Source organism: Euleptes europaea, chromosome 19, assembly GCF_029931775.1.
Source record: "Euleptes europaea isolate rEulEur1 chromosome 19, rEulEur1.hap1, whole genome shotgun sequence".
Lineage (NCBI taxonomy): Eukaryota > Metazoa > Chordata > Lepidosauria > Squamata > Sphaerodactylidae > Euleptes > Euleptes europaea.
The window spans coordinates 30,777,727-30,803,181 of NC_079330.1; the positions used below are offsets into that span (position 1 = coordinate 30,777,727).

A 25,455-nucleotide genomic window follows, 5' to 3' on the forward strand; every position below is an offset into this window, starting at 1 on the left:
GGGAATGAGGAATCAAGGCTTCAGCTTCTTGGCAATGGTTCTGAGGAAGGGTTTCAAAAAAGAGGGGGTTGGCCCAGTGGGGGAGTTACAGGCATGGGGGCAGCGGGGGGCGGGAGGGCAGAATCGTTTTAGAAAGCAGAAGACATTTATGTTTGGGACAGCACAGCCTCTGGTAAAATAACCCCATGTTTCATCTCCCCCCCGTCCCGGCTCTTTTTCACCCTAAATGTTGATACAAATCTAATGTTAAGTTTAAAGAGATTCCAATAAAAGGCATTTATAGTCCTTGCGAGTTTTTTTTTTAATGGGTACAGATTCAAATCGTAACTCATTGTTGTAACTAACTTGAGCTGGAATTTCTTGCTGCGTTAACAGATCTTCAGATAAAAATAAGCAGCAAAAGACCTCTTTTTTGGGGGGGGGTTGTTTTTAACAGCAGAAGGACTTCTAGAACAAAGGAGGCTGAAATACAAACAGACTTGTGGAATAATGAACATTTATTCTAGCATCAGCTTTCGGGGTCTAATGCTTACTTCTTCAGATGCAAAGAGCATCCTTAGTATGCCGTGATTTTATGTAGTATGAACAAACAAACGCTCAGTAGGGGCAAGGGGCCTTGAGATGTGGGACATACAGGGTGAAATGTAATTATGCAGAATTCAAATTGAATCAAGAAAAACTCTCCAGCATCACATTTTCAAATCACTGTCCCCAGATCCCCACAAAGGAATATCAGAAAGATAAATCAAATAATGAGAGAATCATCCACATTTGTACTGTAATAGTCAAAAAGGGCAAGAGTCCAGTAGCACCTTAAAGACTAACAAAAATATTTTCTGGTAGGGTATGAGCTTTCGTGAGCCACAGCTCACTTCTTCAGCTGTGGCTCATGAAAGCTCATACCCTACCAGAAAATATTTTTGTTAGTCTTTAAGGTGCTACTGGACTCTTGCCCTTTTTGACTACTGCAAACAGACTAACACGGCTACCCACTGTGAATTTGTACTGTAAGAAATCTATGGCCATTTATGCATGGCTGTGTTCTCGTGGTCACCCCGCCAACTATGCTGGCTAAACACAAATCCGGAAAACACGGGGAAATGCACGGGGAGAGCAAAGCAACCTCTGACTGTTGGAAAATGCAAGCATAATCAAAACAAAGCCCAGAAATAGTTGGCGGGATGATCACGAGGAAACAGCCATGCATAAATGGCCCAAATGGATACTCCTCAAGAACCTTGGTCAGGAACATTCTGCCCCCAGGCTAAAATATGCATGAGTGGCTTCCCGGGACACCCTGTTGTTTCAGGCCCTGGTACCATCACCGAGGATAGTGAGGATCCACTCGTTGCATCTGCAGAAGTGGCCACTACTCCCTGAGAGAGCCAGCGTGGTGTAGTGGTTAAGAGTGGTGGTTTGGAGCGGTGGACTCTGATCTGGAGAACCGGGGTTGATTCCCCACTCCTCCACATGAGCAGCGGAGACTAATCTGGTGGACTGGGTTTGTCTCCTCACTCATACACACGAAGCCAGCTGGGTGACCTTGGGCGAGTCACAGTTCTCTCCGAACTCTCTCAGCCCCACCTACCTCACAGGGTGCCGGTTGTGGGGAGGGGAAGGGGAGGTGAGTGTAAGCCGGTTTGATTCTTCCTTAAGTGGTAGAAAAAGTCGGCATATAAAAACCAACTCTTCTTCTGAAAACATGAGCTGGAATAAAATTTAGTTAGGCTGCTTTCCCACAACATCCAATTTCGTGCTATCGCTGTGCTGGAGCAATCATCCACGAATGGATTATCTTGTCCGCACAGGGACGTAAAATTGAGAAGTCTTCTTTAATATGATGCTTGCGGGAATGATATTCTAGAGGAAGAAGCACAGGAAGATCTAGATCAGGGGGTCCCCAACTTTTTGAGCCTGTGGGCACCTTTGGAACTCTTATACTGGGTAGCGGGAGCAGCCCCAAAATGGATAGTGCAGAAGATGGAGCCAGCAACGAAATGGCTGCCACAGGAGGTGGCGCTGACCACAAAATGTCAGGGAGTAAGACTGTGCATAACTCTAATAGTAACTCTTCAACATTTCAGGCAGAAGCTCTGTTTGACAGGCTGCCTTTTAAAACGAACATATTGTTTTATTTTCTTGCATACACACAGCTTACCTTCAGTCACGCAGTGAATATCCTGGGGCTGTTGTGGCAGCTGCTGCCAAAGCAACATTTTAAAAGATCTGCACGGGCAATCAGCTCTCCGATGGCTAGTCAGAAGCCCTGATAGACAAAAGCCCCACCTGGCCCCACCCATTTTCTAAAAGAAGAAGAGTTGGTTTTTATACCCCGCTTTTCTCTACCTTTAAGGAGAATCAAACCGGCTTACGATCAGCTTCCTCTCCCCACAACAGACACCTTGTGGGGTAGGTGAGGCTGAGAGAATTCGGAGAGAACTGTGACTAGCCCAAGGTCACCCAGCTGGCTTCATATGGAGGAGTGAGTGGGCAATCTCCAGATGAGAGTCCATCTAGGGTTGCCAGGTCTCCCCTCTCCTCCGGCAGGAGGCTTTGGGGGCAGAGCTAAGGGGATCGCACGAGCGTGACAGCACCAATGCACGTGCGTCACTTCCAGTTTACACCCAGAAGCGCCGCATCACAAGGGGCCTTTTACCACTCAAACCCACAGTTTGAGTAGTAAAACTAACAGTTTGAGTGATAAAAGGCCCCTTGCGATATGGCGCTTCTGGGTGTAAACCGGAAGTGTTGTGCCGCGGTGTGCAGGCGCGTGTGCACGTTTGCCTGTCAACCCTCAGCTGGTCGGTGGGCAGCAGGGTGGATTGGCGGGGGTTCGCCCACCACCACCGGACACTTGGCAACTCTAAACTGTCCACTTAACCACTACACCACACTGGTGGGTGCCAGGAAAGGTGGCGGTTGATGCCTTGGTGCCCACAGGAACCACATTGGGGACCTTGGGGATCTTGACGAAGCAACTATATTGAAAAGACTTCTTATTGGCAAAAAGTATGGCCAAATGCCACTTTTGGGGTTAGCTTGGGGCAAAACTGTTTGGGGCAAAACAGTATTGCAAGTTTAGCAAGTGGGGAGGCTTCTATTCCCACGTGCTCTCAGTGTTTGTATTTACAGTCCCAATTCCTTGGTCTCTGCTAAGTTTCTATTTTCTTTTTTGACTATGCATTTTCAAAGAAAAATCTTATTCTTTTTCTGGACACTCCACTCGCTTCCCTCCCCCTGTCCTGTAACTACTGATTCAAATAATCTGAATTCACAGTATTAAGAAGTAGAGCCAGACCCAGAATACTCTGCTAAACATCCTTAAGGAGTTTTTGAAAACTCAGTGATGGTCAATTGACTAGCCCATCTGTTTCAGAAGCTATGGATAAACTAATACGCTGTATGGCACATCTCAGGCAGCGATTCCGGGGGTTCAAAACACCCAAGGGTGTTCCTTTTTTTCACACATGAAAAGTGAGAGAGGATGGTGTTGCTATGTTTTTAGACCATACAAAATGGAACACCCCCCACACACACTCACACACACTCACACATACTCTGGTCAGCATCCTGGTACAGCAGGATTTATTTTATGCTAACAATTCCATGCCAAGGCAGTTCTTCTGTGCCAAGGAACGTGGAATCCTATCACTCACGTCAGTTATGCGATGCCTGTCTTCACAAACGTGTTTTTTCTCTTTTTTAAAAGATACTGAAGTCATGATTCTCAAGAAGTTGAATTCAGCACTCAAGGCCATAGTCTGCACTTTCCTGGGGCTTCCAGTACCATTTCAGAAAGCCAATTTTGGGTGATTCACTCTGCATTCCCATTCATTTTATTATGACACATTTAGAAAAACGTGCAGCAAGCCATCTGTGAACCAAACCAAAGACATCTGCAAATCGGATTTGCATTTTTTTTGCTTTCCCTTAAATGATTAAAAACTTGAAGAAACACCTTCCATATGGACCAATCCACCCCTGACAAGTCAGCGCACGTACTTCAAACACAGCAGAAAAGGAAGTGCTTTTTAGAGTAAAACAAAACAGCCCCCATCCTCACATCACCCCCCACACACATTTTACATAGAATGCATCTATCTCCCTCCTTAAGCTCCTCTGCACAGTTAGGAAAATGATTCCACACCCTAAGGAGCCTTCAATCAGCTCAATTTGCTAATTATGAGGGAGAGGAATATCAGGATTTCAGCCAAAAGTGTTGTGAAGGAGCCCTCCCCACCTTTGCCCCCCAAAAGAAAACACACTTAACAAGGAGTCTGCTTCTGCAGCTTGGAATATCTCAAAGCACACTCCCCAGAGAAAGGGTCTGCTTTTTGCCATAAACATGGAGCCATTCCAAGACGATGCCAAACACCCCCCCATCTCATCACCAGGGATCTGTTGCAATTGTGGCCCTTTTCATCTCCCCCCCCCCCACATCTCATCTGTTCTTGCAAAAACACAGGGACTTTAGTAAACAGCAGAGAGAGATACAGCCAAGAGAAGTCTGGGGTCCTGCACTGTCCTTTGGAAGGAAACAATCGTTCTGGGATGCTGCAAAGAGACAGAACACACACACAGGTAGCTTTCAGCCTTAATCCTCCAGCACAAACAGGTTGACGTCTGGCCTCTGGGGAGGGGAAGGCATGCACAAAACAAAGGTCCTTTGGGTTATTTCTCTCACGTTGGCCCCCGATCTGTCTCGGTTGTTCCTTGGAGTTATGCATGAGTTTTCTTTCCATTAGAGATGACCTCGCTGCCAGCCCTCAAAATCCCGGGACTTCCTATTCCTCTGTTAACCTGACTCTTCCATCTCCTGAGCTCAGCCTGGGTGAAATCCCCCTGAATAAGGCAAAGTGCAGGACACGCAAGCTTGGTTTCACTCACAGCCAATTACAAAGCAGCATGTCCAGAGACGGGGATTCAAATATTTCCTGCTTGCAGGGTGCTCTTTCTGAGCAGAAGAAAGGCTTTTTAAAAACCAAGGCTTGGATTTCTCCCCCCGCCCTTTCAGATTGCTCCTTTTTGTTGTTGTTCTTAAAATGTTTTTTTATGTGGCAATTGGATTGGGGGGGGGATTTTGTCTCACAGTAAGCTCTACAAGTAAGCCAATTACAAAGCAGCCTTTAAAGAGGCGGGACTTGATTTGACTTGGAGACTGCTGGTGCAGAGATTCCCAACAGGAAAGTGTGGGTCCAGCAAGCAATGAACCTCAGGTAAAACTCCCGTGCATAAACGACCATACAGGGCAGAAGTAGGGTTGCCAAACTTTAGTGAGGGGTTGGAGGTTTGCCTAGAATGACAACTGATCTCCGGACTACAAATATTAGTTCCCCGGAGGAAATGGCAGCTTGAAGGTCAGACTCTATAATATTGCACCCCTGACATCACATTCCTCCCCAGAAGGTACCACCAAACCTCCTGGAATTTTCCAAGCTGGAGGCAGCAGCCCTGACCGGAAGCAGCATTGCTGGCAAGTTGGCAGAGGAAGGAGACATTAATAGAATCATAGAGTTGGAAGGGACCACCAGGGTCATCTAGTCCAACCCCCTGCACAATGCAGGAAATTCACAACTACCTTCCCTTACACACACCCAGTGACCAATACTCCATGCCCAGAAGATGGCCAAGATGCCCTTCCTCTCATGATCTGCCTAAGGTCATAGAATCAGCATTGCTGACAGATGGCCATCTAGCCTCTGCTTAAAAACCTCCAGGGAAGGAGAGCTTACCACCTCCTGAGGAAGCCTGTTCTACTGAGGAACTGCTCTGTTAGAAAATTCTTCCTAATGTCTAGAAGGAAACTCTTTTGATTTAATTTCAACCCATTGGTTCTGGTCGGACCTTCTGAGGCAACAGAAAACAACTCGGCATCATCCTCTATATGACAGCCCTTGAAGATGGTTCTCATATCACCTCTCAGTCTTCTTCTCTTCAGGCTAAGCATACCCAGCTCCTTCAGCCTTTCCTTGGTCTCTAGACCCCTCACCATCTTTGTTGCTTTCGGTTCCATGGGGTGGTTCCATAGAACTGCTGGAGGTTTTTAAGCAGAGGCTAGATAGCCATCTATCTATTCTATTACCTTAAGCAGATGATGAGAGGGAGGGCATCTTGGCCATCTTTTGGGCATGGAATAGGGTAACTGGGGGTGTGTGGGGGGGAGGTAGTTGTGAATTTCCTGCATTGTGCAGGGGGTTGGACTAGATGACCCTGGTGGTCCCTTCCAACTGTATGATTCTATGATTCTACAGGAGGAGACCATTGATTGTACTCTTGTCATCTATAGCCAATCTCGCCTTTCTGACAGCCAGACGACTTTTTTGATGCACCCGTTTCCAAACCCGTTTGTTTCATCCACAAATGTCATTAGAAAGCACACGCCTAAAAGAAGTAATGAAGAAGAAGAAGAGTTGGTTTTTATATGCCGACTTTCTCTACCTATTAAGGAGAATCAAACCGGCTTACAGTCACCTTCCCTTCCCCTCCCCACAACAGACACCTTGTGAGGTAGGTGGGACTGAGAGAGTTCTGAGAGAACTGTGACGAGCCCAAGGTCACCCAGCTGGCTTCATGTGGAGGAGTGGGGAAACCAACCCGGTTCACCAGACTAGCAGCGCTGAGCAATCAGTAACGAACTGCACGGAAGTGTGAATTCCATCAGTATTCAGCTGCCTCTGCTGAAATTTCAGCCGGCATTTCCTGCACAGACTCATGAGGACCAGGGACCTCTTTTAAAATGAATGCTGTGCGCCTCTTGGTGCTGAGCTCTTTCCATACTTCTATTTTTTCTGTCTTCCCGAAGAGCTGGTAGTAAATGCAAAGCCTTGTGTTGAAGAAAGACAAGTAGTCAATTATTTTTTTTAAAAAAAAGACAGATAATTTTGTTAAAACACCTGATGGCATGGCACTGAACGGGACATCCCCCCCCACCACCACCACACTGCTTGTTTTCCTAACACCAGAGAAGCTGACAGAGACAATAATAATAATGAAGCCATCGATGGAACTGGAGGCTGTCCACTCAGAGTTAAAGACCAAGAAAGAGGTGCAAAGAAAAAAATAATAATAAAAGAGAGAGAGAGAGACTTAATGGTATTTGTAGTGGAAATTAAAACTTTAGGAAGAAACTTGGAGTGAACAGTAAGGTATGCAATGACATCTGGGACTGTAATCAAGGGGGGGGGCTTGCTTTCAAGAGCTGCCAAAGCAAACAGCTAAATAACGAATCCACTTTACAGATCATCAATCTGGTGGGGCATTTGCCAAGGTAAATAGTAGAAGGCAAAAGTTTGCTTTGCAAACCAGGGAGCTGGGAGTTTTCAGGCAAGCCCGCTTCCAGGACAGCCAGGCTGGGGAAGGGTCCTTTGCTTAAAAACAAGATTTTTTAAAAACCCCAAACAGGAGTACTCAGTGGATCTCAACCCCGTATCCTCAATTACACAGTGCTGAAGGCTGTTCCCTGCATGCTGGATTTCAGTCATTTCCAAACTGTGAGTCACGAGACAACTACCACTGGAGTTAGGGAAAGCAATCAGAGGCTCTCACCTTCCCAAAGTACCTAGCCACAGAGGAGGCTGCCCACTGAGTCCTTGTATGAGTCTCTGCTTTGGCCTTGCCCCCTTCAAATCAGCCTTCACCGGGGCTATTAAATTTGCCCTGTCTCTACATTGAGCATGATGGGATCATTCCCGATATGGAGGTTCAGAAGATACATGCCTCCAGAAGGCCATGCCTTTTGTATCTCTGCATGAGTCACTATTCTACTCTTCCTTCCTTCTGGTTAGTTAGGGTTGCCAGGTCCCTCTTCACCACCGGCGGGAGGTTTTAGGGGTGGAGCCTGAGGAGGGCAGGGTTTGGGGAGGGGAGGGACTTCAGTGCCATGGAGTCCAATTGGGAGTTTGAGTAGTAAAAGGCCCGTTGCGATGCAGCGCTTCCAGGTGTAAATCAGAAGTGAGATGGCGCGGCGGGCAGGCGCACGTGCACATGTTGCCCGCCGATGGCGAGCAGCCAGGTGGGTTGGCGAGGGTTTGCCTGCCACCACCTGGCACTTGGCAACCCTACTGATTGAGGATGTAGCACAAGTACTGGCCATCAGGTGTGACTGCCTGTTTGCTTTGCAAACAGTCACTGTGCTGGACTTCCATCCGTCTCATTAGAAGTCATGGTCAGAGCAGGGATTCACACAGAAATGCAGGAGGCGGGTTCTGTCTTTTCTGCTTAACAGGGCCCGTGAACGAACTAGCAACTTACCTCGCAATTTACACACATCCAGTACACATGAATCCAAAACGACTGTAAATTTCTGTTCCCACCGCGCCGCCTTTCTCCATTGCATTTGATAAGCCCGAAGACCGGCACGCTCCCACGCATGCCCAGTTGGCGCTCCAAGCAAAGACGCCAATTGGTCCAGCGTTAGCAAGGGAGGCGGGGGGAGTGCGGGGGTTGGCTGGCAGCAGGAACTGGGCTGGCAGCAGGAAGTGGATTGAACAAACATAGCATGTTCCCATTTTAAGGCATCGGGTGTGGAAGACGTTTTATTTTATTAATTCGCCATATAAGTGGATGCGCTTAACACGGAGAAATTGTGCTCTGGAGACGTCCTCTGAATCCTTCGGGTGAGATGAAGTGGGAACATGCAAGGAAAGCCCGCGGAAATTGGAGCTGCAAACGCGCAGTGCGGACATGGCCCTGGACTGGAAGGATAGACCGCAGGGCAGAATGAGCTGGTGGGCAGGGAGGATTTCCCCATGTGCCATATTGGGAGCCGTGCCACAGGGTCTGTAGGATCTGTCTGCTCAGGATTCCGCCTCCTCACTCATCATCCCCCCCCCCATTATTTTTGGGAGAGAAGAGCTAACAAATGCAAAGTGTTTTTCTTTTGAATAAAGATATTCCAGGAAAACCATACAGGTCCTTTAAGGCAGGGGTGGGGAAGCTTTTTTTCCGCCAAGGGCCATTTGGATATTTATAACATCATTCGCAAGCCATACAAAATTATCAACTTAAAAATTAGCCGACCAAGCCCCAAGCAGGCAGCTGCCCCAGATGACTCCACCCGCGCGCGGGCAAGCAGGCAGGCATCCAACCGGTGGTGCACTTCTGAGCTAGAGATCTGCCAGGACCCATGAAGGGCCAGACCAAATGATTTTGCAGGCCTTAAATGGCCCCTGGGCCTGACGTTCCCCACACCTGCTTTAAGGTCTTATCAGTACCTCAAACTGAACCTCACTGGCAGCAGCGCATGAAAGGACAGGCTGCACATGGATTGACGCCTTCGTGCTCATGCGTGTGCAGTGCATGCATGCTCCAGAGAGTTGCCAGCTCTGGGAATTACTTGGAGATTTTGGGGTTGGAGCCAAAGGAGGATGGGGTTTAGGGCGGGGAGGAACTTCAATGCCATAGAGTCCAATGGCCAAAGCAGCCATTTTCTCCAGGTAGGGATCAGTTGTAATAGCAGATCTCCAGCTAGTACCTGGAGGTTGGCAACCCTATCTCCAGGGGAACTAATCTCTATCACCTGGAGATCAGCTGTAATAGTGGGAGATCTCCAGCCACCACCTGGGGGTTGGCAACCCTAGTGCTCCATCATGATTTAGCATCTAGGGAGCTATGACCTGAAAAAGGGCGAACTGCAGCAGACTCCAAAATGGTTTAAAAATCACCTCCCATGGTGACCTCTAAAAGGCAAGCAGGGGCACCGATTCATCAAGGTTGGCTGGAAAAGCGGGATGGCCGCTGGAAATCACGGGAGACTGGAACTGGGGAGGGAACTTGGCTTTCAAAAGACATCCAATCTTGGGCTTAGTTCGCTAACTAAGGTTGCCAGCTCTGGGTTGGAAAATACGTGGAGATTTTTGGGGCGGAGCCTAAGGAGGGGAGGTTTGAGGAGGGGAGGGACTATGAGGAGCGGTTAAAATGCTTAGGGCTGTTTAGCTTGGAAAGAAGGCGGTTAAGAGGAGATGATAGATATCTATGAAATTAGGCATGGTATGGAGAGAGTGGACATTATCTCTCATAATAACAGAACGCGGGGTCATCTGCTGAAGCTGGTGAGAGATTAAAAACAGATAAAAGGAAGTAATTCTTCACACAATGCATAGTTAAATTGTGGAACTCCCCGCCCCAGGATGTGGTGATGGCTGCCAACTTGGAAGGCTTTAAGGAGGAGTGGACATGTTCATGGAGGAGAGGGCTATTCATGGCTACTAGTAAAATTGGATACTAGTCATGATGCATACCTATTCTCTCCAGGATCAGATGACCATGCCTATTATACTAGGTGCTTTGGAACACAGGCAGGATAATGCTGCTGCAGTCGTCTTGTTTGTGGGCTTCCTAGAGGCACCTGGTTGGCCACTGTGTGAACAGACTGCTGGACTTGATGGACCTTGCTCTGATCCAGCAGGGCTTTTCTTATGTTCTCATGTTGAATGCTGCAGAGTCCAATTGCCAAAGTAGCCATTTTCTCGAGGTGAACTGATCTCTGTCAGCTGGAGATCAGTTGTAATAGCAGGAGATCTCCAGCTAGTACTTGGAGGTTGACAACCCTATTTGTAACTCTTGTTTGGATCGCGACCCTGAAAGCTGGCAGCGAGGCAAGGAGACAGACAGACAACCAAACACAAAGCAGGACTTATTCAGAACTTCTCCATGACATTTCAGGAGGCTACTCAATCTAGAATCTGGGGAGGCGACGAGGGGGATGGAAACTCCATGCAGGAAACGATTCTGCTCTTATTTTCCAACAAGATAAAATCTGGCTCCATCTCCCGTATTTTTACATTTTAGGGAAGAGGATATAAAACATCAAACAGCCAGCCCCACTCTCTCTTTCTCTCTCTCTCTCTCTCTCTCTTTCATTACGAATGCAAGAAAAAGATAATTTACGACGGCTGCAAAACATTCATTGGAGACGCAGGGCCCTGGTGTTCTGCCTGCGATTTATAGGGCTGTAAAAGAACGAAGTGAAAGAGCTGAAGCCATAACATGTGTGTTTATGAATAATAATCTTAAATGCATTTGGTTAAAACAACCCCCCACTTCAGAGGTTGTCATTCCTCAATTGATTGGAGAAGGGGCGGAGGGAGAGGCCTTCAAATGCAACTCCAGATTGAGTTTAAATTATTCTCAGGCTCCACGGGATGCTCAGGGGAAAGAACGGAGGATGCCCAGACAGCCCCACTGACAAGTTCCATCCATCAAGGAACGTGCGGTCCAGCAGCAGCAGGATATTATTATTTATTATTATTAATAGCGTTTATGAAGTGCTTTTAGCATGTTCAAGCCTGGAATGTATACTTAACCATGGCGCCAGTCCTGACAACAACCCCAGCAGGTCGGCCAGCGTTATCGTCCCCATTTTGCAGAGAGGGCTATGCCTCAGAGTGGCCAGCGGTGAGTTCATGGCAAAGGTAAGAGTCGTCCCGATTCGTATCTTACAGTGCGATCCTAAATAGAATCATGCCCTTCTAAGACCACTGACTTCAATGGGCTAACTCCTGATTTATGTCATGCAGTACAAACCTAAGCAGAGTTATACCCTTTTCAAATCCCTTTGACTTCAATTTGTATCCTGGTATCATTGGACTCAAGAGGTGATGTAGGAATGGCTTCACAGAGACTTAACACTTCAACTGATTTCGATGGGCTTTGAAGGGTATAACTCTGCTTAGAGCCAGTGTGGTGTAGTGGTTAAGACTGGTGGACTATAATCTGGAGAACTGGGTTTGATTCCCTACTCCTCCTCATGAAGCCTGCTGGGTGACCTTGTGCCAGTCACAGTTCTCTCAGCCTCACCTACCTCACAAGGTGCCAGTTGGGGGGGGGGGAGAGGGAAGGTGATTGTAAGCCGTTTTAAAACTCCTTAAGTTAGAAAAAAAGTGGAGTATAAAAACCAATTCTTCTTCTTCTTTTTCTTCTTCTTCTGTGCATTATGCTGTTATATCATCTGTCTCCACATTATATCAGAGGGTCCACAGCTTATCTGCATATGTTAATTTATTTAAAAGCATGCAAAAGGCATGTTGTCCATTGCATAACACTGGAGGCCAAATGCAGCATTATGGGGGGTGTGGTAGCAGCTGCTTCCAGTAACAACCATCATGAGCCTAGTCCCCCCCCAACCCCAAAACTGACATCTAATAGAACTTACCTGGCAGTATTATTACAAGTAAATCACATTTCCTCACACCCAGCTATAGCAACCAATGATGTAGAGTGGAAGGCAGGGAAACACACTGGCCCATGACTTCATGACCAGCTGAACAGAAGTTATGAAAAGGGATGGGTTAGACCCGGGGCTGCTGTTTTTGGCAGCAGCCCTGCACCTCTGAGAATGTGTTGTTTTGCTCTGAGGACCTTAGAAGAATGTGGGAAGGGAATAAATATAATGAGAAATAACTTTGCTGACAGGAAGGAAGTAGATTCCTTTGAAATGTGGTGTTGGAGGAGAGTGTTACGGATACCGTGGACTGCCAAAAAGACAAATCAGTAGGTTCTAGATCAAATCAAACCTGAACTGTCCCTAGAAGCTAAAATGACTAAACCGAGGCTATTGTACTGTGGTCACATTATGAGAAGAGTCACTGGAAAAGACAATAATGCTAGAAAAAGTTGAAGGCAGCAGGAAAAGAGGAAGACCCTACAAGAGATGGATTGAGTCTATGAAGGAAGCCACGGCCCTCAGTTTGCAAGACCTGAGCAAGGCTGTTAATGATAGGACGTTTTGGAGGACATTGATTCATAGGGTCACCATGAGTTGGAAGTGACTTGACAGCACTTAACACACACACACACACACACACAGTTTTGATCATACGTAGGTAGATGGATGGTGGATCATGGTGAAGTGATGGCCAAATTCTAGTACCTCCCCCCCTCCCCCCCGCTGTCTGCTAGTTGGGATTCTGGACAGGGTAAGACATACTTTTAGGCACAAGCATGCTCTCAAGATCACTTTACATAGATCTGTTATGCCTGACCCGTTCAGAGATGGGGAGAATAGGGAGGATGTACCTGCACTTTGTAAACGGCCATTGGTAGACCGAAAAAGTCAAGCCCGTCCCTGCTTTAAACCCTCCTTTCAATAATATTCTGGAGTCACATGCTTTTCATACGAGTCCTCTGAGTTAAAAGCTGGCCTAATTCTGGGGGCCAAGTTCACTGTTGGCCATTTTTGTGTTTCCACTTTTGTGCTGCTGGATCTCATCCAGCATTGTGCAACCACAAAACAATTGCTCTAACAGCACACTTGACACTACCGTGGAATTTGATGGCTGTCATGTTGTTCCACATTTATTAACACCCCCCACCCCGATTTCTCATTCTGATTTTTTAGCTAACCAGCACCATTAGGAGGTCTGGAAACAATTTAGAACTAAATATTACAGCATAACTCCCTATGGGCATGACAAGGAGTGGGGGGGGGGGAGAAAAAGAAGACACCTATGCTGCAGAATCTTCTGCTCCAAAGAAATTTTAAATTGTCTGTGGCAGAAGAATCTAATTGAGGGTCATCCGCCATCTGGGAAGAGATACCTTGTCTGGTTAAACAATATGATTAGTTTCAATAGTATTCATCACTTGAAAACCAATCAGGGAAGAATTAGCTGGAGACACAGCCAGCCTGATCCCCACATATGAACTGCAGGTTAGAAAGCTTAATTTGCACAACCTTGGTGTTTAAAAAAATGTTTTTAAAGAAAAAACAACTCAGTTCTAAGCGCCATGTTTACCATGAAATGAGACCCAATGACCTCCTCCCAAATGAGATACTGCAATACGACCCAACACCATTTACTCTGTGAATCACATTCACGGCTCCCTTCTCCAACTTGTTTCCACATAGTGTTGGAATTTAGACTGCAAGTTCCTTGGGGAAGAGAACTGCCTTTCCATTTTTGGGGGAGGTTATGATAATCGAGCCAACGTCATCGTCAGGATACTCTCTGTTCAATGTCATTATGCAGTGATGATCATAAAAAATGCTTGGCATGCACTCACAATCCTTACAACAGCCTGGGAAGGTAGGCCAATAGTATTCTCCCATCTTGCCAATGAAAGCAGGGCTGCCGTGCGCTAGCCAAGGGTCCTGTCAAGACACACAAGATACTTGATACTGCTACTACTTCCCTGTTGTAACTCGCTCAGCTCCCATGGCCCTCACCATAACAGGCCCTGAGCATTTTGTGCTTCTTTGGCCGGGGATGGGTTGAGAGCTGAAGCAGAGGGACTGTGGATTCCTGAAAGCTCATGGCTGAGTGAGATCTGAATCAGAGACCTTCCAGATCACACCTTGTCCCGAAGAAAAAGAAAAAGAAGAGCTGGTTTTTATTTGCCAACTTTCTCTACCACTTGAGGAAGAATCAAACTAGCTTACAATCACCTTCCCTTCCCCTACCCTGTGAGGTAGGTGGGGCCAAGAGAGCTCTAAGAGAGCTGTGACTAATCCAAGGTCACCCAGCTGGCTTCGTGTGTAGGAGTGGGGAAATGAACCCGGTTCACCAGATTAGCGTCTGCCGCTCATGTGGAGGAGTGGGGAATCAAACCCGGTTCTCCAGATTAGAGTCCACCATTAGCCATTATGCTGTGCTAGCTGACACTAAGGGCATGACACTAAGGGAGCATCTGGGTCTGGCCACTGGTGCCCCTGGCCAAGGCTGCAGAGTGAGGGAAGCTTCAGTGTAAGTTCCCCCCTTCCCCCGTGGTCCATTGATTCCTCCATCATTATCCCAACCCTGGTCGGTCCCCTTCCCATTCCAACCCCTATATCTAGATTAACCCTCTTGTGGATTTGCTCCAACATTCCTTAACCCAACTCTGGCCTCTGTCTTGCTGCAACTTGTGCTTCAGCTCCAGTAAACTGAATAAAGGACCCATCCACAGAGGTGACTGCCCGCTGCATCTCTGTCTGATTCATTGGCAGCCCTGGCTTTGTCTATCCTTATAACCAACTCTGCCAGATATTGGCCCATCCTATCTTCCTCCTGCATTGAGTGTCATTGGGTCGTTCCTAATAGCAGACCTGTTCATCCTTGGAGAAGTCAGGCACTCTATGTCTCTGCATGAGTCACCGATCTCTACTTGCTTCCCTCTAATTATGAGGCACACCAGGAAACACAGGAGGTAGTCTCCTCCAAGGACCAGCAGTTCTTCACACAACATATAGCTCAATTGTGGAACTCCCTGCCCCAGGATATGGTGATGGCTGCCAGCTTGGAAGGCTTTAAGAGGGGAGTGGACATGTTCATAGAGGAGAGGGCTATCCATGGCTACTAGTCAAAATGGATACCACTTATTACGCATACCTATTCTCTCCAGTATCAGAGGAGCATGCCTATTGTATTAGGTGCTGTGGAACACAGGTAGGATAATGCTGCTGCAGCCGTCTTGTTTGGGGGCTTCCTAGAGGCACCTGGTTGGCCACTATATGAACAGGCTGCTGGACTTGATGGGCCTTGGTCTGATCCAGCAGGGCTTTTCTTATGTTCTTATGACTATTTTCAGAGCGTCAAAGTGAATCTTCCCACTTGTAAGAATGAAAAGTGCCTCCGATTTTAATTCAGAAAAAAAAAACGTGTTAGGGACTCTCTGGTGTGGGCAAGTCGCTGGGTACTGTAATACAAACGGAATATATACCTAGAATACATCTTCCAAAGATCAAGGCCCTTTACCACAAGAAACTGCTGTTGGTGAAATTCAGCATTAAAGGAGGAAGCGCAAGACCCCTCTGAGAGAGGTAACTTCTTCCTGGGGGGTCAGGACAGACACAAACCCCCAGCCTTACACGTTTACTGGATTACCACAAACACATGGTAAAAATGGGCTCGACAAGATCAAACGGCGGAGCCACATTAATGGCGCATGGGAAACCAGGGTGTGGTTTTCACAAAAATGGAAAGTCCGTGTATTCAATTAGCAAGATACAGAACTTTTGTTCTTCATTATAATTTTGTATTCACAGCAAACAAGAGTCGGCCGTCATTTCTGGACATCCAGATGTGTTTCATTTCCAGCTTTGTGTCTGGATATACGGGACCTGCCTGAAGTTGAAAGAGCGGAAATGGCTGAAGATAATTACCTCAGAAACATCTTCTAAACAAAGCCAAGCAAGAGGGTCTCATTTTTGGCCGTTGGTATGCTAACAGGCAGGGCCTAATTTTTTGTAGCTGTTGCATAATGACTAGTTATTTAGAAATAAAAGCAATAACAATAAGCATCATGATAACGAATGACATTAACTTGCTGTGTCCATCTGGGCATGCCCTAATAGAAGCCAATTCCTACTTGGATAGGGTTGCCAACCTCCAGGTACTAGCTGGAGATCTTCTGCTATTACAACTGATCCCCAGCTGATAGAGGTCAGCTCACCTGGACAAAATGGCTGCCTTGGCAATTGGGCTCTATGGCATTGGGCTCTATGGCATTGGACTCTAAGTCCTTCCCCTCCCCAAACCCTGCCCTCCTCAGGTGTGGAGAAAGTGGGAGTAACTTGCCCTCCACTTGACCTCCCCAAATCAAAATGTCCCCGTGGAGCTGAAGCTAGGTCCACAGGGGCAAAAAATACACACACTCTCTGTATGTGGGCTGTATTTTTGTCCTAACAGGCCTACTAGAAATTCCATGTGGCTCTTACAGGTCAGGAAAATAGCACTGGGGGGCTGGGAGAGGGATAAGTCAACTCACTGCTGTCCTGATCTGGTGGCTACTTACAAAGGAAAAAAACCCAGGAGTTTTGCATTTGTCTAGTTTGACCCAATGCAAATACGATGGCGAGCCAAGCTCCACACTCCCCAGGTGCCTAGGAGACAGACCATTACTTTTGCACTGGGACGTTGCTGGCCTGGATGGAATATGGGACCATGGGTAACCTTCAGAATACCTTCTCCATCCAAATCCAATGCCAACATTTCACACCTTGCCAGCCAAAATCTATCCAGTGGCATTGCTGTAGGTTCACTTCCAATTGCTTCTTAAGCATACCCCTACTGAGAGCCAGTGTGGTGTAGTGGTTAAGAATGGTGGACTCTAATCTGGAGAACCGGGTTTGATTCCTCACTCTTCCACATGAAGCCTGTTGGGTGACCTTGGGCCAGTCACAGCTATCTCTGAACTCTCTCAGCTAAATGCGGAGGCAAAAATATATACTCTTTATATTGTGAAGATACTCACATCAGAGCGTCTCATGTGCAACTGGCAGAACTCAAGCATCATGAAGTGCATGTGTTACCTGGGAGCCTGACTCTTCTCACATTTACAAAGCCACATGACTACTATTTAGGGTTGCCAACACCATGGTTTGGAAATTTCTGGAGATTGGGTGGTGAAGCGTGGGGAGGGACCCCAGTAGGGTACAATAATGTAGAGGCCACCCTCCAAAGTAGTCTTTTTGTCCACGGGAACTGATCTCTGTAGTCTGGAGATCGGTTGTAATGGCAGGAGTTCTCCAGGCCCTACCAGGAGGTTGGAAACCCCACTACTATTCCTTTCCTACATAGATTGCTTGCCTCCAGCTCTGTCCTGAGACCCATCACCCCATATATGTATGCTTTGTTAGCGGTGCCAGCCAGTCAGTATTTGACCAGTCCAAGCAGTCATACCATGTTCTGTCAATTAACCCATATTGCAGTTCCAAAAGCCAGTGAAACTCCATGTTCTGTCAGGGTTGGCCCAAAACATGTTGCTCGACTACCCATGCCAAATTCGGTTTCCCATGACCCATCAGGACCCACAAGGTTTTGTCTCCTGTGACCTGCAACATTCTGCCCTGGCTTTGCCTGCGTTGAGCCTCCCAAACAGTCCTAAATTTTCAAGATCAGCCATCAGCAAACCTCATGTCCCATCTTGTCCAAGAAACAAAGCACAGACCCCACTACCTTCTCACTGTCAGTGGTCAGCTTTGGCTCCCCTTTCCACTTCTTGTGTTCTTGTAATGGAGGCTTTAAAGTGCAGGGACTTTAATAGGTTCTTTGGGGTCTCCTGCATGTGTCCAGTGGGTAGGAAGGGAACTTGGGCGGAGAGATGTTGAGAGCAGTATGGTGGTGGAAAGTGCCATCAAGTCACAGTTGAATGATGGTGACCCCGTAGGGGTTGTTGGCAACAAGGCAAGAGATGTTTGGAGGTGGTTTGCCATTGCCTGCCTCCATGACATGTCCCTGATATTCCTTGGAGGTCTCCCATCCAAATACTTGCCAGGGTCAAGGCGGAGTGTGTGACTGGCTCAAGGTCACCCAGCAAGTTTCCCTGACAGTGTGGGGATTCAAACCTGGGTTTTCCAGATCCTAGTCCGACACTTTAATCACTACACCACACTGGCGCTCCACATTATAAAGACTTCTCCCTTTATTTCTGTAATACTTAGTGAACATTTTGATGGTATGTTTATAGAAGGCACCAACGGATCTGGCTTCCTGGCCAGAAAATGCACACACCAAATGCAGTGACATTAGGATGCAGGACTTGAAACGTTTCCATCGTGCCAGCCTTCTGACCACTTGGCCTCTTCACACTCCAGGTTGGTCTCTGCCCAGCCACAGCTAACCGAGAGCCATCCAACCAAGCAGACGACTTCCCATCTGTTCCCTCTCCGATGTTTCTTGCGCAGGCTGCCAGCAAGAATGCCGTTTGCTGCCAAGTGCAATGTGGACACCTGCCCATCGAGGATTCGTCAGAAACCACCAAATCCCTTCCAACAGGCCACCAAAGAGCTGTCAGATGGTAACTTCCTTTGGCATTTGCTTGGGCTGGATGGGAATCAATGACCTCAAGGGAGGAAAGCTCTCTCTCTGTGTGTATGTGTCACATGTTCCACGTTGTGCTCCCTTCAGCCATATGTGCTACATCGACTTGCTTACTTTATGTCGGAGTAACAGAAGAGAAAAGACGGGTTCAGATGAGTTACTTAAAGCATTAATCCTCGCCCCCAACATTGTCGGCTTTCATATCCAAGTTTCGCTTTGCTCTCTGGGGCGGCCGAGACAGAAGAGCTCTGCTTTGCCTCGCAGTCCTGTTGGCCGCATCCGAGGCTGTTCAGGCAGCAGCCGAGAGATACCCAAAGGGCCGCCGTGTGCTGCTTGTATTAGAGTGCAGAATATTCAGCACAGAGATCTGCTGTCCAAAGAATGCACGATTTTATAGACAGTTGCTTCTGCAATTGGCCTCCGTCCTAGCAACTGCATTCCTCATGTGGTCCTTGGCCGCGGTTGCTGGGATGTTCCAAAAATAAAACAAAAACATCCTCCAATCCATCCAGACTTTTGGCACAGCGAGGATTAAAGGTCTAACACGCCGGTCCTGAATGGCACAAGGAAGTGATGGTTGACCAGGTGCAGAGTTTACCAGGCCAGCCAAGTCCAGGAAGGGAGAGGTAGCTATGGGGTCTGGGTGTATCACTTAATTGTCATAGCCTTTTCTATATTCCCTTCATGAGAGCCAGCGTGGTGTAGTGGTTAAGAGCGGTGGTTTGGAGAGGTAGACTCTGATCTGGAGAACCGGGTTTGATTCCCCACTCCCCACATGAGTGGCAGAGGCTAATCTGGTGAACTGGATTTGTTTCCCCACTCCTCCGTATGAACCCAGCTGGGTGACCTTGGGCTAGTCACATTCTCTCAGCCTCACCTACCTCACAGGGTGTCTGTTGTGGGGAGGGGGAGGAAAGGTGATTGTAAGCTGGTTTCATTCTTCCTTAAGTGGTAGAGAAAGCCAGCATATAAAAACCAAGTCTTCTTCTTCTTCTTCCTTTCCAAGAGGGAAAAAAAATGGAACTGCCAATGAACTAAAGGATTTTTAGTTAATTAGTTTGATATAGCCTAGCTTCAGTTGATATAGAGTAATGGCAGATCCTAATTGATCGAGTCAACATCTTGCTTTAAGTGTGCATCCTAGAACATACCCCAGAATCCTCTACAACAGACAAAGAATTCTGGAGCATGGTCTAACTCTCAGTGGAGTTTCCTTGGCAGGCAAATAGATGTGGTAAGAATTCCCAGAGGAAAAGTCACGGCTTTAACCAATTAATTAATCAATTATATTGAAATATATTTGTATGTTACCGAAAGCTCTAGCTGCCTCTTTGAGACACTGAAGGAAATGTGAGCTAATGAACAATGTAACAAACGAACCCATCTGTTCTTTGTTAGGGAGAAAAGGCCAATTTCGCTCTCTGTCCCCATTATACGAGAAACAAAATAAGCAAGTGGGCCCTTAACTCTCAGCCCCACCAAATAAAGTTGCCCTCCCTAAAAATTAATCAACAAAAACTTTAGTTGATTTATTTGCATTTTACATCTTTGCTAGAGTGTTTAGCCCTCCCCCGATGACCCAAGAGGTACAATAGGAGGATACTATTTTGCATTTAGTCCCACTATTCGAAAGATGAGCCATTTGGTGTAATGTTTCGAAAGATAAGCCAGCATGGTCAAGAGCAGTGGTTTGGAGCGGTGCAGTCTGATCTGGAGAACCGGGTTTGATTCCCCAATCCTCCACATGAGCGGCGGAGGATAATCTGGTGAACTGGATTTGTTTCCCCACTCCTACACATGTAGCCAGCTGGGTAACCTTGGGCTAGTCACACTCTCTCAGCCCCACCTACTTCACAGGGTGTCTGTTGTGGGGAGGGGAAGGGAAGGTGATTGTAAGCCGGTTTGAGTGTCCCTTAAGTGGTAGAGTAAGTAGACATATTGAAACCAACTCTTTTTCTTCTTCATTTGGTTCTCCCACCTTCCATTAAAAACTAAAAGTGACTTCCTAATTTTCCCCGATGATTGTACTCGGTGGCATCCTTCTATGTTCTGGTAATTAATAAAGAGTGTTCATATATGTTTCCAAGTCCTTGTGAGCCACTATTCTGCTGCTAAACCAGACAAATTAGTTAACTGCATAAAGAGATTACGAGTCTTCATTTAACAAAGCTGAACCTCTGGGACTTGTTCCTTTTTAAAGGTGTCTGAGGAGTGATGATACTTAGTGTTTGTGAAACATTCACCTTCCCTCTCAGGTAAAGCACGGATCATCGCCCTGGCAGCTCCCAAGTATTACCCAAACAACTAAGTTTGACACCAGTGTTTGGCTGGGTTGGTCGGCTGTCAGGATGCAGAGCCATGACGTGGTCCATCAAGGATCTGGGCAAGGTACCTGCAGAGGATCCTCTGCCAGAGAGCCAGCATGGTACCGTGGTTAAGAGCAGTGGACTTCTTCTTAATTTATTGGTTTTAAGCGGATTACTAAAATATAAAAAACTAGACCACATCAGAACAGCTGCAAAACCGATCACAAGGGCATAAGATTTTGCAACTGAGAGTGATACATACACATGAACACATGAACACATGAATCTGCCTTAAACTGAATCAGAAACTGGGTCCATCAAAGTCAGTATTGTCTACTCAGACTGGCAGCGGCTCTCCAGGGTCTCAGGTAGAGGTCTTTCACATCACCTATTTGCCTAGTCCCTTTAACTAGAGATGCCGGGGATTGAACCTGGGACCTTCTGCATACCAAGCAGAGGCTCTACCACTGAGCCACAGCCCCTCCCTGTAGGTTTGCCAAGTCCCTCTTCACCACCGGCGGGAGGTTTTTGGGATGGAGCCTGAGGAGGGTGGGTTTGGGAAGGGACTTCAATGGGGTGTAATGCCACAGAGTCCACCTTCCAAAGCAGCCATTTTCTCCAGATGAATTTATCTCTGTCGCCTAGAGATCAGTTGTAATAGTGGGAGATCTCCAGGCACCCCTTGGAGGTTGGCAACCCTACCCCCCTGTGCTTCCAAGAGAAAAAGTGGAAGATTCAAATGTGGCTGACAGATACATAGGGCAGCTGTCCCCCAGCAGAAAAAGAATGAGGGTACAGATTGGCCAAAATGTTCTAGGCATTCTGGGAAAGCATCAGGGCATCGCTGGGATCGTGGCCACACAGATGTGATCACGTCACCTCAGGTTTACACCCGGAAGCGACGCATTGCGATGGGCCTTTTACCACTAAAACCTCGGGTCTGTGTGGTAAAAGGCCCGTCTCAGTGCAGGGCTTCCGGGTGTAAACCTGAAGTGATACGATAGCATCGGTGTGGCTGCATACGCGCAATCCCTGTCCCAGCTCCACCCCAAAAACATCCTGCTGGAGGAGGGTGGGACCTGGTAACCCTACTGTTAGAAGGTGAGCTGCAGCAGTTGTGTGATGTGAACTCAACTTAGCTGACATCTGCTCAGGAAGCAAGTAGGGGAGTGGAGATTTTAGTCTGGCCCATATATCAATGTTCTCTCCTGCCTGCTGCTCAAATTTGTTCAATTAGACACGGCCCCACGGGGTGGAATTGAGTGTGAAATGAGTCTGCCGAGGCAAGTCACAATGGACAGGCCATTTTCTGAGGCCTCAAGGTTACTAGGCCACCGAAGAGAGAAAAGAATATGTCCTCTTAGCCAGGAAGAGAAGTGAACTCGGAAGGGGAGGGATCCCTATTTAAAGCCCCAGATCAGCCATTTAAGGGATTGCTGGTCTCAGCTAGGTAAAGGGTGTCAGACGCCACCACAGTTCGCACCTTGAGTTGTCCTGTCTCACACCACTGACCCTTTCCTGGCGCCATAATTCTCAAGAAGAGGCCCAAATGATCCGTCTAAGAGCTTTACTCGTGCCATCTGAGGTCAGGTGCCAAATGCAATGAAAATGTTGCTAACAGCCTCAGTCGCTTAACAGCTGCAAGGTGCCTTAATTAGAAAGACAAGTCCGATTAGGAGTCATTAAGAGAGCTGCACACAAACAAGCCACAAACACACACACACACACACAAAACTGCTCCAGGGGCTTAGAGTCTCGACAGCAGGCAAGCAAATGTTGCTTTTGCCCAACTGACGACCCCCCCCCAGCCCCCAACTGTGTGTGTAAAGTGCCTTCAAGTTGCAACCGACTTATGGCGACCCTAGCAAGAGGCTTTCAAGGCAAGTGTGAAGCAGAGGTGGTTTGCCATGGCCTTAATCTGCAACATCTTCCTTGGTGGTCTCCCATCCAAGTACCGACTCTGCTCAGCTTCCGAGATCTGATGAGATCAGGCTCTACGATACTGTTCCACATCCCCCCAACCCAAACTTGTAAGCGACAAACATTTCTTGCAAATTCTGCAAGATTATTAAAAAAAGTATATCAGGGACAAGTTCAACTGGAAGACCTGGGTTCAAATGTGGTGGTTCAGTGCGGCTATGTGTGGCATTTTACAAACGCATAAAATAAATCATGCAGGCACAGAATCTCATCGTGGGTTTCCCACCCACACTGAAAAGGAACTCTATCCCCCCAAAATCCTTGACTCAAGATGGCACTTTTTTTTTTTTTTTTGCGGTCGTTACAGCTCTCCCATGGCGACCCCGTAGGGTTTTCAAGGCAAGAGACATTCGGAGGTGGTTTGCCATTGCCTGCCTCTGCATCACATCCTTGGTATTCCTTGGAGGTCTCCCATCCAAATACAAGCCAGGGTCAGGGCTGAGAGCGTGGGACCGATCGAAGGACACCCAACAAGCTTCCATTAGTGTTGTGCAAAAAAAAAAAAAAATCGGTAAATTTCGGGTTCGGGTTTATTGGGCCCAATTTTTTCCGGTAAACCCAGAATAAGCCAAATACCCATACTGGTAAATTTCGGTATTCGGCTTATTTCTTAATAAGCCAAATACCCATACTGGTATATTTCGGTATTCAGCTGAAAAATTCGGGCCCATTGTAGTCTATGGGGATTTTTTTTCAAAGTTCCTGCGGAGGCATTTTTGGAGGTAAAATTTGGAGTCCCCAAATTTTCAGAGTAGCTTCAAGGGACTCTCCTTGCATGAACCCCAAAGTTTGGTGAAGATTGGGCTAGGGGGTCCGGTTTTATGGGGTCTGGAAGGGGTCGCCCCCCCTCCTCCATGCATGGTAAAGTTTACATTGTTTTTCTATAGGGAATGGGGGCTATCCCTTTGGGACCCCATAAAATCAGATCCCCTGCCCCAAACTTTACCAAACTTTGGGGTTCATGCAAGGAGAGTCCCTTGGAGCTAAGCTGCAAATTTGGTGACTCTACCTTGAAAAATGCCCCCCTCCCCAGGAGAATTTTACAATTACTTTTCACAGTCTGTAATGGAATTCAATGCCATAGAGTTAGGGTTGCCAAGTCCCTCTTTGTGATCGGCAGGAGGTTTTTGGGGTGGAGCCTAAGGAGGGCGTGGTTTGGGGAGGGGAGGGACTTCAATGCCAAAGAGTCCAATTGCCAAAGCAGCCATTTTCTCCAGGTGAACTGACCTCTATCGACTAGAGATCAGTTGTAAAAGCAGGAGACCTTCTGCTATTACCTGGAGGTTATACAATTCAAAAATCGTTCCTCGTGCTATAATAACAGAGTTGAAGGAAAATAACGAGCACTGATGGCTACTGGAAACATCAATAAGACTTTTTATAATTCAGTCATAAAAATCAAACCTTATACAGTGAAACAGAAGCAAACAAAGTCCCGTGGTGAAAATAATTTTCGCCAGGTGAGGTCTCCCGGTTGCCAAGTTCCAGGTGAAGGCTGGAGATCCGTTCACTGGGGCGGCACTAGCGGCATGCCAAGCCGCAAATGAAACAGGTACCGCAAGCAAAGGTAGTTGCAGATCGATATTGGCTGTATGTAGCCGAAGAATTTTGAGCCAAAACTTGATTTTAAAGTAAATTGTAACAAAAATTGGGGCTAAATTGCCCTTTACTTTGAGGAGAATTTCCTTAGAATATTTTAAGCCCGAAATAGGATTCCGGTATTTTCCTATTTCGCTGATGCTTTGTCCATCGGGCTTAAGGTGGCTTGAGCTAGTATATTTGACTCAAATGCCAGTGAATAATATCACATCTGTCATGAGGAAGGCTTGTAGAATGCTACAAGCCTTCCTCATGACAGATGTGATATTATTCACTGGCATTTGAGTCAAATATACTAGCTCAAGCCACCTTAAGCCCGATGGACAAAGCATCAGCGAAATAGGAAAATACCGGAATCCTATTTCGGGCTTAAAATATTCTAAGGAAATTCTCCTCAAAGTAAAGGGCAATTTAGCCCCAATTTTTGTTACAATTTACTTTAAAATCAAGTTTTGGCTCAAAATTCTTCGGCTACATACAGCCAATATCGATCTGCAACTACCTTTGCTTGCGGTACCTGTTTCATTTGCGGCTTGGCATGCCGCTAGTGCCGCCCCAGTGAACGGATCTCCAGCCTTCACCTGGAACTTGGCAACCGGGAGACCTCACCTGGCGAAAATTATTTTCACCACGGGACTTTGTTTGCTTCTGTTTCACTGTATAAGGTTTGATTTTTATGACTGAATTATAAAAAGTCTTATTGATGTTTCCAGTAGCCATCAGTGCTCGTTATTTTCCTTCATTACCTGGAGGTTGGCAAACCTACATAGAGTCCAATTGCCAAAGTGGCCATTTTCTCCAGGTGAACTAATCTCTATCATCTGGATATCAGT

At 47.0% G+C, this 25,455-nt stretch overlaps 1 protein-coding gene across 1 annotated transcript in view; it reads right to left on the minus strand.

The window, feature by feature from the left end:
- BCAS3 (BCAS3 microtubule associated cell migration factor) overlaps positions 1–25,455 on the minus strand; it is a 698,169-nt gene that overhangs the window by 53,266 nt on the left and 619,448 nt on the right. The gene's annotated exons all lie outside the window — the stretch shown is intronic.